The sequence below is a fragment of the Thermobia domestica genome, chromosome 18 (genome assembly GCF_964235325.1).
Source record: "Thermobia domestica chromosome 18, izTheDome1.hap1.1, whole genome shotgun sequence".
In the NCBI taxonomy this organism is placed as follows: Eukaryota; Metazoa; Arthropoda; class Insecta; order Zygentoma; family Lepismatidae; genus Thermobia; species Thermobia domestica.
The window spans coordinates 134,293,564-134,309,058 of record NC_137471.1 but is presented as its reverse complement, the minus strand read 5'-3'; the positions used below and the strand labels follow the sequence as shown (position 1 = coordinate 134,309,058).

The 15,495-nt window shown below is 36.1% G+C and overlaps 1 protein-coding gene across 1 annotated transcript in view; it reads left to right on the top strand.

Annotated features, from left to right (window-relative positions):
- LOC145676101 (uncharacterized) overlaps nt 1-15,495 on the top strand; it is a 52,944-nt gene continuing 37,449 nt past the window's right edge. The window contains exon 1 of the mRNA XM_081746989.1: nt 1-158. The gene's annotated coding sequence lies outside the window, so the exon portion shown is untranslated. The remainder of the gene's footprint in view (nt 159-15,495) is intronic.

Sequence of the window (15,495 nt, the reverse complement as noted above, 5' to 3'; positions counted from 1 at the left end):
CCTGGTAACATTTGTGAAGTCTGCTTAAAACTGCAATGTGGTTTCAGGCGTTTTCAATGTAAATAGTAAATGATAATACTTGTTAGGAAAAGAGATATAACTGTGTTTATATTTCCATTGCAAATTCTAATGTACAGTAATGGTTACTGAAAATGCACGTGAGTATGAAACTAAGAAATAATACATTTTAAAGGCTTGTTTTAAGTGTTTAGCAAGGAAAACAACTTTGCTTGAAAGAATTGAAAAGAAACATACCACTCGATCATGTCAACGGAGATCGAGAATATCCAGACCGAAATTTTCTGTTTAAAACTGAAATAGTTAATATGAATAATTGGGTTTTGTTCCGCAGAATGGGACCAACATCGGGAATTTTTTATAAAATTTAAGGAAAAATGGAACCGGACTCTTGTACATTTTTTTTATAAATCCATATAAAAGCGTCAAATGTGTGTACTTTTCTGTGGTAAGCTAGGACAGGTTAGGTTCATGGGTACTAATGCAGAATAGTCCATTACAAAAGTGGTAATTTTAAGAATTAAAATGCATGAGTGTACATGGAAAAAGGGGGTACCGATTAAGAACACTCAGTCATTACAGGGGTCGCGTTGGCTCAGTGGTAGAGCGTTCATCTCTGGTGCTTGGGGTCCCGGGTTCGATCCCAGCCCCCGCCAAGTGAATTTTGTGGTGGACAAACACCGTGTGCTTTGTTTTTCTCAAGGTTGTGCTTTAGCTTAACCGCCATATGCGTGGGACGTAAAACTCAAAGATTTCATTTCATTTTCAGTCATTACAACGGTAATTTTACTGTTATCGTAAGCGAGTGCATATGAAAGAGGATTGTGTAGGGTACTGGGCAAGTCTTTACTTTGACTCGGACAGTGACTGCAGCCAATTCACCTGACCCAGTTCCCGAAGCAGTTATTAGTTCCCAGTTCTTAGGAAGTATTTCCCAAGAACGATTCAGTTTATCACTGGAGTCTAGGAGTCAGTTCCTCGGAACGGACAGCCTGTTACTTTTCCCCCCAGAACTCACTCCTAGACTAGTCCGGAGAATAGAAGCATCTTTAGGAATTGCTTCCCAAACTACTCTGGAAACCGGTTCAGATAAATCGATTCTTAAATAACCGTAATTCACAAGTTCTCCAAAAACAGCCACAAATAGAACTAACATACTTCAAATGAAGTGAAAACCAGATTTTAAACTAACCTAATCCAAACTATCCGTAATCTTCAACTACGATATTTAATCCTCAGCTGAAAGTTTCAAGAAGAAAAAATGTAAAATGTGAACAGCTTGTATTCGGAAGTAGGTGGGGGGCTGGAGCTCCCCAAACCACCCTAAAATATAGCTGGATAAAATAAAATCTATAAAAACATTTCGTAATTTTTTAAAAAATTGCACAAATGCAAAACAAATCAAGAATAAAAATAATGTTAATTAACAAATAAAAAACACTCACCACTAATGATCCAGCATGCTCGTCGACATCTACATACAAACCAGCCTCACCTATTAAACCACCTAATTCTTTAACTAAAGTTTCTAAGCAGAGCTTCCAACAAAAGATTAGCCAGTCGTAGGCAGTTTTAGTACCGGTACTGAAAGTTTTTGCCATACCAGAACGCTTATTAATAAGAAACTCGTAGTTACTGACTTTGCATACGAAAAAATAAAACAAGAACACTTGGCCAATACTCAATTTCACATTACTGAAAAATGTTGGTTTCCGTACAAACGTCGATTTAATAAAGCGAGCACAATTTTTGTTATTACAGACAAGGGAAATCAATAAACGTCGAGTTTTACCATACGTCGGAAATAGCTCCAGCCTTCTATAACAACTATCTAACTCAATTAAACCACATAATGCTGCAAAACGATAACAATTTCCGATTCTAATACAAACTTATTCAAAAGAGAAAAGTTCAAATTCTTTGTGTCAAATTCATTAAACGGTTTTTCAATCGCATTTGCTAACTGTTCATTAGCCATGAAAGGAAACTTGAACTACGCGCTTCAACGTATTTCACAACCGCACAAGCCTAACAGCTGACACACCGACTATAAGTAGATAAAAGGGAACACGTGACATCACAGTAGCGAACTACCATATTTTTTAGAGACAGACACCTAGGGAAAAAAAATGTAACCTACCACTAATCTATCTGACAACCAAGGATGTCGCACCAAAGGTACAGACAGTTCCAACAACTGACTGAGACACAAACATTTCCAGGATATGACTGAAGCTATAAGGACCGATTGAAGTCACTGTCAGAATAAAGACCTGCCGGGTACTATATATTATTCGGTGTAAGCTCTAAACTGCGATAAACAAAGCCAGGTGAAACTAAATCTCGCTGATTTGCTGTTGTCCTACCGACGCTTGTACTCCTCCGCAAAATAGTTCATGTGATTGCATTATGACTTTTACTATGAAGCTTCATATAAAACTGCTATATTATTATAAATGACAAAAATATAATACGGATTATCTAATAATACTGCACTCGAGTGTGGTTAATGAAACAATAGAAATAAACAGTAAGCATGCGCAGTAATTATGGCGCCAACTCAACTGTGGACGGGTGTTCTGCTTTTAAAGTCTGAAAGATGACTGGCATGAATCCCGGTTCCGCGAGTGTTGTGGTGAAACACCAACAACGCAAACCTTTAGTCACTAAGCAACAATTGTTTACGAGCGAAGTTCAAATACTTTTTTTTTTTAATCTTTCGAGTTAATTTTCTTTCTTTTCTGCTGCTGCTGTAAGTATCTGGACAACACGAGACAATATTGTCAAAATGCACGTGTATAATTTGCTCCTCCCCGTGGGGAGTGGGAGTGATACATCACTATACAATCGTATTTGTGACAAGCGGAAGGATACAAATACTTTGTTTATCGGAGTTTAGAGCTTACGCTGAACAATGTATAAATTCCATTATTGGCAAAAAATTTAATATTTAAAAGTGTGAAGCCATTATAAGTGCTCTTAACTGTATAATATCAACTAGCACTAACCTTGTTCAAGTGCTGGTTTACTTTTGGCGCACCACATTTTGCAAGATTTACAGGTAAAATTCAATACTTTACATGAAAAGAGATATTAATAAAGAAGAGATTTCTTCAAGCGATTGAATTAAATACAAAGTAATACACCAGTATTTTAGGTTTACACGTGTAGAGTTACTGTTTTAAAATAATTACAAGTATTTTACGAGCGATAAGATAATAAGTACATGTGAAAGATGACTATATTAGATACTATTTTCTACGGGCGGTGTATTTCTGCACAATGTATAGAAGCTATATTTTGTGATTACAAGTGGAGCGCTACTAGTAAGAGACCGCGACACCTTGTATCATTAACAAGACCTATTTGTTTTTACTGCCCTCGCTTACGAGTATGCCCACCGTCTCTGACGCACCTGCTACTTTCGCGCGCATCCCCTCGCTCCATTATGGTCCCCGGTTTTGCTCTGTCTGACTCGGTTAGACATCATTCGTGCTAGAGCTCCTTCTTGACTAAGCACTAGCGTACGCCTTTCGGGTTCGATTCCCTGCGGGAGCTCATGTGGTTCGTATTCCACGTTAATCAATAGGTCCCGTCTCGTATAGCCTCACTGCCGAAAGGTACGTTAAACTTAAAGTCATCTCAGCTCATGCTTTTTAGTGGCCACCTAGCACAGGTTGCTTTGTGTTTTTAACTGTAGTTTTTGTGTCTACATCCGGACGCCATATTTATACAGAAATCCTGAAATAATTGTTAATTTTCAACAATTACTTCTGATGACACCCTTGAATTTTATCTATGCCAAGTGAAATATTTTCATGTCGCCCAGCATAAATCATTTTGTAGACAATAAGAAGAAACGTACTGAAAGATTATAATTTTTCAACAATTATTTCGAGTGGTGCGCCAAAAGTAAGCCTACACGCTGGTTTATGAGAATACCCTCCATCGCGGACGTACTACTGCGCGTGACCCCTGTGCTGACTTGGTTAGATACTTTTTTTTTTAGTTACTACGTAACACAAGTTGGTTTGTGTCTTTCAATTCACACGATGAGCAGGCAAAAGCATGTGATGGCGAGTTAGTAGTCAGATTGATTTTTTTTTTTTTTTTTTTTTTTGACAGTGATGTACACCAGTCCTTGTAAAGTAAATCTGCGCTCATAAATGCAACTCTTACCGTAAGAGACAGCTTCATTTTTTTTATGTTGAAATAATAGCGAATAATAGGATAGCGCGTAATCATGTATATTATTAATGCACTTTGCATGCATATTATTAATCTGTACGCAAGGATTTGGATATGCACCAGGTTAGTAACAGTGTCAACGTTCTGAAGAGTCATTTAAAACAAGAAAAGTGACATGTTTTTTATTTTATTTATTTATTTTTTTTAATCTGATGGACTATTCTTAAACTGCATCGAAAAGGTTAGTATAGGATATTAATGAATATCGGATCAATTCTGGATAATGTAGGAAACAAGTATTTTACGTTTACAAGTGAAATGGTGTTTCAAACTATTACAAGGATCACATTAGGATTGAAATAAGTAAGAGCTGTAGAAAATACTAAGTTCGGCATTTATTTCGTTAACTCCAGCAAGCTTTTCAACATGACAAAAGTGACTTGTGAATAGGTTAGGTAAGATTTGGCTTGGCGGTACTTAACAGAACTTATCTCCTAATTTCTACCGGGGGAGTATTTCTAAACGATGTGGGGAACTTCTATTTCATGTTTAAAAGTATAGAGCTATTAATGTGAAACTGTATGAAACAATCACTAATGATCTAACCTGTATGTTTTTATGTGATATCTAGTGTTTTTTTTTTTAAATCACTAACCTTGTTTATGCGCATCCCCTCCGTCACTGATGCGTCCACTCCCTATAGAGGTACCCCCGCGCACTGCTTTTCATCGCTCCGACTGCTACACCTCCTCTGACTAGGTTACATAACATCCTCGCTTTTAGCAGCCACTAGCACAAGTAGTTTGTGTTTCTCCGTGAAGCATTTTTATGACGTACGTCAGGACACGTATTTATACCTGGAAGGGGTAACACATTCTGTCAAGTTATTATTCTACGCAATTATTTGAGCACGAGCTAAGGTAGCAGACCTGAATGTCTTAGGGAATCGTTTGAAGAATGTTCTTTATTTTGACGGAATGTTCTGCACCTGCACCGGTTCGTGTTTTATAGCATATGCTCACACTGTATTTATACACATTTTTGTGTCATTATTGTTGGCCGATCTTCTGCAGAACACAAGGCTGAAAGATAAGTGTCTGGTAGTTGATTTCATGCAAGCTAAAAAACCATAGTTTAATAAAAATGATTATACATCTGTTGGAATTATTATTTATTTATTTATTTATTTTTTCACCAGAGATATATTCTTTTTAAAATATTTGGGATAAAGTTTTACAAAAGAGTTCCAGATGCAGCCTACCCTCACATATGTTATCATACTCTACTCTTTCTAACCGTGCCATGGCCTAATCCACTCTAAATTAACATACATTTTATGTCCTTAATGTGTGGACCCTTCTGTAAAATATTGACCAATATTTGCATTGGCTCTTAGGATAATACAGGGACATCTTAGTCTATTGGACTCATGTCCGCGTGGTCCTGGGTTCGATTTCAGGCCGGTGCTGGTCACCAGTATCAAACTTTCGGCGTCCGCCCAGCGTCGTCAGTCAAACTGGGCAATCACATGGAAAACGTGACGGCCACTTCTGGTACACGTGATAAGCATTAGAAGTAGGGAGTCGCAGCGCGCTGACCACGCTGTTCGTAGTTTATCTGGTCGGTAACAGATGGCATTGGAGCGCCTCGGGCCCACAAAAGGGCTGCTACACCGAGTGATTTGGTTTTTTATGATAATTCTCAATTGATACTGGTGAAGTGTCTATTGAAGCTTTCCTGGCGACGTATTGTGAACAGGTGTTCTCGGGCTAGCAGCCAGGTAAATACTGTTATATCTTGCGACGTTTCGAGGGCTGACATCGTCCTCATCTTCAGGCGAATATGATGGTGCAATGGAGTGTATGGAATATGTATTCTCATGTATGTATGATTGGACTCTTCTGATTGGTGGTTGAAATGGTGACTGACAACAAGGACAAAAGTGCAGAAGAAACTGTGAATGAAGAACACAATCTGCCTCCCATACACCGGGAACACTTCTGGAAAGCTCAGCAGACAATTTGCCAGGTACAACATTAGGACAATACACAAGCCTCCAGCAAAAATAAACTTAATACGATCAACCAAAGACGACCTGGGCCTCCGAACTCCTGGAGTTTACCGCATTCCATGTGAATGTGGTAAGTCATATATTGGACAAACAGGACGAACCATCGAAGCCAGATGCAAAGAACACAACAGTTACATCAGACTAAACCAACCAGAAAAATCCGGACTGGCTGAACATAGCAGCAAACAGTAACATAAGATTTTATTTACAGATGCCGAAATAATAGCAATATGCTCAAGAGTTCACTCAAGACAGGAGGATAAAAGAAGCCGTTGCAATCACACAAGAAAAAACGAACCTTAACAGAGACACAGGATTCCAACTGAGTAAAACATGGACACCAATCATATCCCGCCATTTCAAGCACCAATCAGAAGAGTCCAATCATACATACATGACTATATATATTCCATACACTCCATTGCACCATCATATTCGCCTGACGATGAGGACGATGTCAGCCCTCGAAACGTCGCAAGATATAACAGTATTTACCTGGCTGCTAGCCCGAGAAGACCTGTTCATGATACTGGTGAAGTTGGAAAGCTGCTCCAAACAATTGTTCAAATATCAAAATTCGTAATGCTGGTTAATAATATGGGGCTACTTTTCGGAAAATATTCAACTAAATCATATTAATTTTTAAGAGCTTACATGTGGGCTACAAAAATGTATATCATTACTTACAATTGTACGTACTCCATTACTTTACAAGTGTACCTTACAATGTTGATGTGTTACGTTGGCATTTTTAAATTATTAAATATTTATTGCAAGGTTGACTGGTTTAAATCAAAAAACGCAAAATGTTCGTAAAAGTGTAACTGTTTATAAAATCTTAATGAAGACACATTTGTTGGTTATTACGTTTCACTCCCGTATATTATTCGTATTATTTTCAGACCTAAATTCCCCATTCATTAATCAGAGATTATACTACAAAAGCAGATTTTTTTTTTTTTCAAATATAAGTTTATGAATGTTTCTTTTGTGATTTTCTTTATAGTTTGTTCTTGTTAAGCAATTGCAATCAAATAAAACCTTAAATATTGTTTCGTTTTAATAATGTTTACTGTTGATAAAATACATCGAAATGGTGTACTTTTTTTGTCATACGACAGGGGGAGGGGTCATACGAAAGGCATTTATTGAAATCAGAAGCATCTTTGCTATCTGTTTATGTATAAATGGGTCAGAGCCAAAGTGGACTCAAATAATTCGCATCTTTATTCACTTTTCTCACTGATATGCAAATCAAGTTGTCATATTTCTTTAACTATGACTAATAAAAGTCGTAGTGAACTAACTTGGACTAAATTAGTTCTTCTGTACTCTACAGTATTTTGAAATTGTCCGTATCTAATTCTGTATAATGGTTTCACTTATGCAACTGCTTATCTTTATGTCCTTCTGAAATGACTCGTGTCAATTAAATTAACAAGTATGTAAAATCAGTACAATGTATTATTATCAGGAGTCCTTCGTGAGTGAGTCGTCATACGTATCGCATTTGTGGTCAATTAGTCCTGGTTTCGAGTTCAAATGAATAACAATTTCTCTCGAATGTAAGCCGAGAAACGGTTTGGATTCCGCTTTATGCGTAAGTGACCCATTCCAGCATAAACCGGTTGTTGCATAATAACACCAAGGCGAAAGTTGGTGTTACGGGGGGAGCTAAAATACTTTATATTATTGTGTCATCGACATCTACTGCTTAACTTGCACCTCCTACTTTTTGAGTAGGTTTGTTATTGTGTGAACACCAGTGTTGGGTAAGTTACTTGTACAAATGTAACGCGTTACAAATTACTTTACTTTCCCTTAAAATGTAACGCGTTACTTTTAGGTCCGAAACTTTGAATATCTAAAAATAATCTTATTGTTTTAATTTCCCCCTCCTCTTCCTCCTTCTGTTGTTGTTGTTGTTACTACTACTACTACTACTACTACTACTACTACTACTACTACTACTACTACTACTAGTACTACTACTACTTCTTCTTCTTCTTCTTCTTCTTCTTCTTTCTAGTAACAAAACTGGCCTGCTCATCAGTCACAGTTTATTCATATTAACCCCTTACTGTGTATCGTCAATTATGGCACCCATCAAACATTTCCACAGTAATATATATTATATAGCGCGTATACAATATGCGCTATTATTGAAATGCTGTAATGCGAAGTAAATAAAATGTTCACTTTTTGTACGCGTAAGCTACATCGACTTGTGATCAGGGTTTGCCCAAGTGGGCCCAGCCCGAAAAAACCCACGGGTTTTTTCGGGTTGGACCCACCTGAAAAAACCCACTTTAAAGCCCACCTGGGTTTTTGACTTATTTGTTAGTATATTATTGGTACAACTAAGGTAATCACATTGTAAGTGATTTTTATCAGATTTTAGACTTTCCTTGGACGAATTAGAGGCTTTCACATTAAGGTATACAACAACATTCAACATAAGACCTTTATAAAGCTCTGAATGCACTAAATGAATTAAAAAAGAAAGAAAAAAAAAAAACTAAACTTACCTTAGCTTGAGATAGTTATAGAACAATTTAATGTATGGATTATGCTTATAGCCTTTTGAAGTAAAATAAGTAATTTTTTACTTTAGAAAATATTTTCCGTGAATAGTGTGCTCATCGACTCGGCGACACCGAGGGACGTTGTCACTCATACGTTTGACGGGTTTAAGGTCATAGGTGCCGGTACTAACAGTACATATGTAAATACATTAGTAAAACTATTAGTATTATTTCTTACCTTTGTTCTAAAACGCAAGTTTTTTCAACTAAAATCTGGTTGAACAATAACGGTTTAGTTCGGTCATTTGTTGCTACTCTTCAAATAAGCATTCTGTAGAATCAACACCAGCAATAGCGTAAAAATTCTTGTCAGATTTAAGAAGCTTAATGCTCGGGGTTCCGAAGACTATGTAACGCTTACTATTTCAAGTGCTGAGTTCAAATTTCCGTACTAGTGGAAGTTTTGATGTACATGCCGTGAAAGAAGTGCTCGGGAAATTCCCGAATTAAACGCAGAAGGATCGGAAATGAATACTTCAACAATAAAACTATTTATTTTACGCTTAAGCCTGCTATACGTCCCGTAAATTTAGTCGGGACAGGGAAATGTCCATATTTTAACTCCGTTACATTTCTGCTAACAATATCAGCTTATTCGAAAAGTGAAAAACAAAAAATTCTGACATTGGCTGGGAATCCTGTAATTAGTGAATGAACAGTACGCTGTTGCATGTAGCAGTTCGGAGGAAGTTATTACACCACCCTGTTCGACTTGATAGCGAGTGAAATTTGCAATGCTACTTTTTCCATTGAACTTGATGGAAACTCGGATACTCTCCGGAACATTAAGAAAGAAAAAAAAAAAGGCTTTGAGTGTTTCTACATTTACAAACACAGGGAAGATGGCTGACCTGTTCTCCAGCAACACATTAGATAAGTTAACAAGAATTATAATCTTTTTCAGAGGCTAGAGGCACAAAATTGTGCTTTGCTCCAGGTCTTAGAAAAATGTAAATCTGGTCCTGACAATTACACACGATACAGGGAGAAAAATCAGCTTTTCATCAGATTAAACTGACGAACGTAATTTTGGCAAATACAGCCATGTAAATAAATATTGCTAAACGCGTGAAGAATATTGAAGGTAGATTGTACCACTGATTTAAATAATTTGCATATTGTTTTCCTGTAAAGCATTTTTATAGCACATCTTAAGTTTTTAGGCATCTTTAGTCCATACAATTAATTGCAGGGTACGAAGAGAGAAAAGCAGCTGCTGCTTAGTGAACTTTCGCCAATTATATTCTTGAAAAAAAAAAAAAAAAATAAATAAAATAAATAAAATGAAATCTTTTACTTTTAGTCTCACGGTTATGCCAGCTATGCTCAAGATGACAGTGATGATGAGAAATGAATGAAATGACGGAATGACGAAAGTGGGAGGAAACGTAAGAATCCCGAGAAAATCCACGCACAAGGTGTTTATCCACCACAAAGCTCACTTGGCGCGAGCTGGGATCGAACTAGGGATCCCATGCACCAGAGGTGAACGCTCTACCACTGAGCCACGCGGCCTATTACACTTTGTTCTTAACCAGACTATAGTTCAATTCATTGTGTTGGAAAGTTGAGGGGGGGGGGGAGAATCTGAGGTGTCCCTATTCTCATGGAAAAAATATGGCAGGTTTATTTACGCTGGAAGATGTTAATTTCATGTAAGGCATTTTGAAACATTTATTTATTTCATACAACATGAATTGTATCTTTGTTTTAAATTAATAGACCCCCTTTTGGTATTCATATTTGGCGAACGTCAGTCAGGCTTCTGGATGACTTGATCTACATTTGTTCATTTGTCTGCCGAGATCCTTCATGGCTAAGCGGTTAGTGTACGCGTCTTCGGCGTGATTGACCTGGGATTGCTTCCCGGAGGGAGCTCATGTAATTCGGATTCCACTTTAATCAGTAGGTCCCGTCTCATATAGCCTCGCTGCTGAAAGGGACGTTAAACTCAAAATCAACTCAATTCGTATGTCTGCCTCTACCACACACACTGCAGGGTACAACTTTCGGCCTTTTAAGTTAAAATTTTCAGAGTACACGCACGAGACACACTAAATTTTCTGTATAGATTTTGGCGGCATACCAACGTAAAATGTCAAAATGGCGGTCATTTTTTTAAAACAACGAGTATCTACGCTACGAAGCGCAATTTTCAGTCTTTTAAGTTGAAATTTTGACGGTGGAAGCACAAGATATGTTAAATTTGCTGTATAGATTTTCTCGGCGATCAAATGTAAAATTTCAAAATGGCGGCCCTTTTTACAAAACGGCAATGAATAGAAAATAGTTGCAAGTTGTGACAATGAAATATAAATCACCTTTTAACACTTTTACCCCAAAGACATTGAAATATTTCGAAAAAACCCGATTAAACCCGAAAAAACCCAATTAAACCCGAAAATACCCGAAAAAACCCATATGGGCCCAGGTGGGTTGGGCTTTTTCAAAAAAGCCCGGGTTTTTTCAAACCCTGCTTGTGATCACTTGTCTTACATGTATATATATATGTGTGTACGACAGGAAGAGTGCAAAGTGTGTACAAAACGTATGAGAAATGTGCACGATTTGCACCCTTGAAGTTTCTGCGCATTTTGTATACAAGTTGCACTCTTGTTGTACCCATATTCATGTAAAAGAAGTGATGAAAAGTCGTTGCAGTTTACGCGTACAAAAAAAAAAAAAAAAAAATGCATGTTGCACTATTTGCAGTTGTTGTAGCGTAATGTAAACATGGTTATTGACAAATATTTTTTTTTTTTTTTTTTTTTTTTTTTGAAAACTAAAAAATATTTATATTAATTATGATTCTTAATTATTGAGATATAAGGATAATCATATCCTGTAAAAGAATTTATAATATTTTTTACATCAAAGTTTTGACTAATTTAAAATTTACTTATTCTAGTTGAAAGAGTATATTTTAGAAAATCACTATGCCATTGTCACGATAACTAATCAACATACTACACTTCCTACTTCATCTACACTCAATATACATTTCTGTATTTAATCTTTTGAGAAAATGAAATCTTATCTTTTTTCTTACTTTGTTGCAATTGAAACATTTTTTCCATGAAGAAACTGCAACTTCTAAAGTCTCCATAAGCATAAACAGAATAGCACTTATAAGAATAAAGTATTAATATAATATTAATAAGAGCACGCGTAAACAAGTTATTAACATTTGGACAGTACCTTGTTCCCAAATGTTTGTGTGTGTGCTGTTTCGGTCTACTCTAGAAATTCAAATAAAAAATAATAATAAAAAGAAAAAAACTTCAAATTTGTGTACGAACTCCTGCCTGTTGATAAATATTTCCCGCCAGGACACGTCAGACACTTTACTTTTAAATTATATCCACCATCATCCTCACCTTTAAGAAAAAGTATGTTTTCAAATGTTCGAACGGTAAGATATTTTCGTTCTCCATCTTCATAAAAACAATACCAACCAAAGTAAACTACACTACCATTGCACTCGCAGTTCACTCACTGAATGTATTGATTTGAACTTCAACATCAATGACAAAATTTTCCAGGTGTTTGCAATCAGTACACGTGATTTCTCTGAGGTTATCCTCATCTTCCAAAAACAGCAAGTGCCACTAAGATCATATCTGTTTCTCTGGGAGTCGGTGAATGTCTGTCTGTCACTGACGTAGTTCATGCTTCATTCCTCCATTCTGAGAAATTTACTTACAGGAAAGAAACATTTGTTTCCAAATATTATATATATATATATATATATATATATATATATATATATATATATATATATATATATATATATATATATATATATATATATATATATATATAGTTACTCATTCGAAATGTAACGCAAGCTAGGTACGTTACGTAAAAATTTGTAACGCTTTACTGTTACAGTTACTTTGGAAAAAATGTAACGCGTTACTAAGAATCATTACTTAAAAAGTAATGCGTTACAAGTAACGCGGTACTTCCGTTACGTTACTTCCCAAGAGTGGTGAACACATGCTTCGAGAGAGTAACTTTTTAGTACCGTACAGGATGTCCACATGATTAGTCAGTGGAAGTCAGGGAAAAAGAAATGTATTAGGGAAATGGCAGATTGGTCAGATTGGTCGTTTTAGGTCCATTGTTCAATTATTGAATTTATAAAACAGTAAGTATTAATTTGTTTACTGTTTCTGGATTACTGGATGTAAAAAGTGGTGTTCCCATTGATGGTATTGAGGGAGACAGTGTTCTCTGAAATAGTTGTTGGAACTAGTATTCTGAGAAAACACATCTAGCTGCATCCTGGCAGTTTTGCTTTTATATCCAGCCATTATTAAAAGTGTATTGTGTGTAGAATATCGCGGAACTTGCATTGTTAATTTAAAAATAGGTGCTAGTAAGAAGGCAGGTTGTGAAATTGAGAGGGTATTTGTTTTAAGATTCTTCTAGCATGTGTTGTATAACGTCGAATAATTATGAGATTAAATTAATTAACTTCTTTTGATTCTAAAATTCGTTATTTATTTTCCAGATTTCAAGAACAACCAAGGACTAGTATGGCTAAGCAGTATACATTCAGTGAGCAGTGGTAAACTGTATCCACAATTTGCCAGATAGTTGGATGTGGTTCCAGGGGACCCATCTAATGCATATTGCAAAGTTATGCTTTAACTCTTTTAAACTAAGTAACATGGGGAAAACTGCTGTTGTATCTCATGCAAAGGACACAAAACACCAGAAGGATGTGCCACTTAAATCTTCAGAGCCAAACATTTCATTTTACACTAAACAAAAAAGTAACGTATGTTCTGTCCCTTCACCATCAACTAGTTCACGTCCTGGGAGTTCAGCGATTTTGTTACCGGTATCAGACTGTGGTTTTAAACCTGTTCCAGTATTGCAGCAGACACATGTATAGGCATTCACCGTGAATGATGATGATGTTACATCAGCAGAGATCGTATGGGGGAGTGGAGGTTGTCCTTGGACATATGTCTTTGAACTCATGTGATGGAAGTTCTTCAACTTTTAGGAGTCTCTTTCGTGACAACAAAATTGCTCAGAACTTCTCATCTAATATAACTAAAGCATCTTATGTCATGAACCATGGGTTAGCCCCTTATTTTTGAAAGTGCTTGGAGGAAGACTTGAAGAATTGCTATGACCGTGTGGTGTACTTCGAGTATTCACCAAAGGTCTTTAGCTGCCTTGAGAAAATATGTTGCAGGTTTCAATGGACGGCCCCAATGTAAAACTAAGTTTTCTAAGGGAACTTCAGAATACACTAACAGTTGACAATCCAGATGGAAAGCTACTTCTAGATATTGCGATTTAAACGGAAATTTTTTGAGTATGATAGAAAAGCGGAAAGAAAGAAGACCTTTGATATCGCATCTTGCTCTAGGATTATCATGCTTTGACCCTAAAGTTATTTTGCACAGCCTAGCTAGGGGCTGGAAAGAGTAGATGCTGTTCCAGAAGAATTGCATGGTGTCAAGAAGGTATCTGGACTAATAATTGGGAACACAAAGAAACAGTATCTTCAGCTCACAGTAAAACCTCAGACTTAAGGATTTAAGGATTTAATGATTTCATAGCTAAGGACAGGGACAGTATTGAACTTGATGATTTTTTTTTTTTACTTCTCTTAGGAAATGAGAAGGACTTTGTTGACTTATGGTCTTTTATGAAGCTGTGTTTTGTCTTCTCTTGCGGAAACGCATTTGTTAAAAGTGTTTCTTTCAATAAACAAAAATCTCATTGTTGAGAACTTATAAGCAGTATTATAATGCTTTGTAATTGGTATTATAATGTGTAAACATGTAATGTCTAATTTTTTTTTTTTTCCATATCTTAAGTCTCTGTATACTGCACACTTTCGTTTGTAACTTTACATTTTGTGTAATATGTAATCACTATCAATCTAATGCATATGTTTGTAAATTTATGTTCTTTTGGATTAAAGGAAATCGAAAAAAAGAAATAGAAGTGGAGATAGAACAAGGCCAGCTATGGGAATGGTGGAGACTAGGGTATCTTCATTTTTTCCTATATTCTTAAATTATGCAGTGGTCAGGGAAATCTGGAACTTTGGTCATGGAAAGTCAGGGAATTTTTTTGCCCAAATTGTATGGACACCCTGACCGTAGTTTATCCCTCATTAACTTGTTCATGTTAAGAGAAATTCAATTTGGAAGTCGTTTGGTGTTTACCCATTGATTTATATTGCTTTCCTCATTTCACTGAGAATGTGTTTATCCCAAGTTAACATGTATTTGGAGAGAGTGCATTTTGATTTGGTTGACAGTGAATTGGTTGTATATACACTTTTCTGTGGCGATTACTGATTTTTAAGCTTTATGATTGGTGACGTAATGTTGCTGTTTGATAAATCGACGGCGAAAGTGCAAAACCAAACTTTTCAGGAGAGTAGTAAAATCGTTCTGCTTTTACCACAAGAAATGCGATACAAGGTTTCAAAAAGTTAGTTTTTACGTTTTTATTGGGTTTTCGTTTATGAGGTTTTGCACACACGTAGATTCAGATGTGGGGAATTGAATGCAAACAAAATCTAAAATTCCATATATATATATATATATATATATATATATATATATATATATATATATATATATATATAAAAAGGGA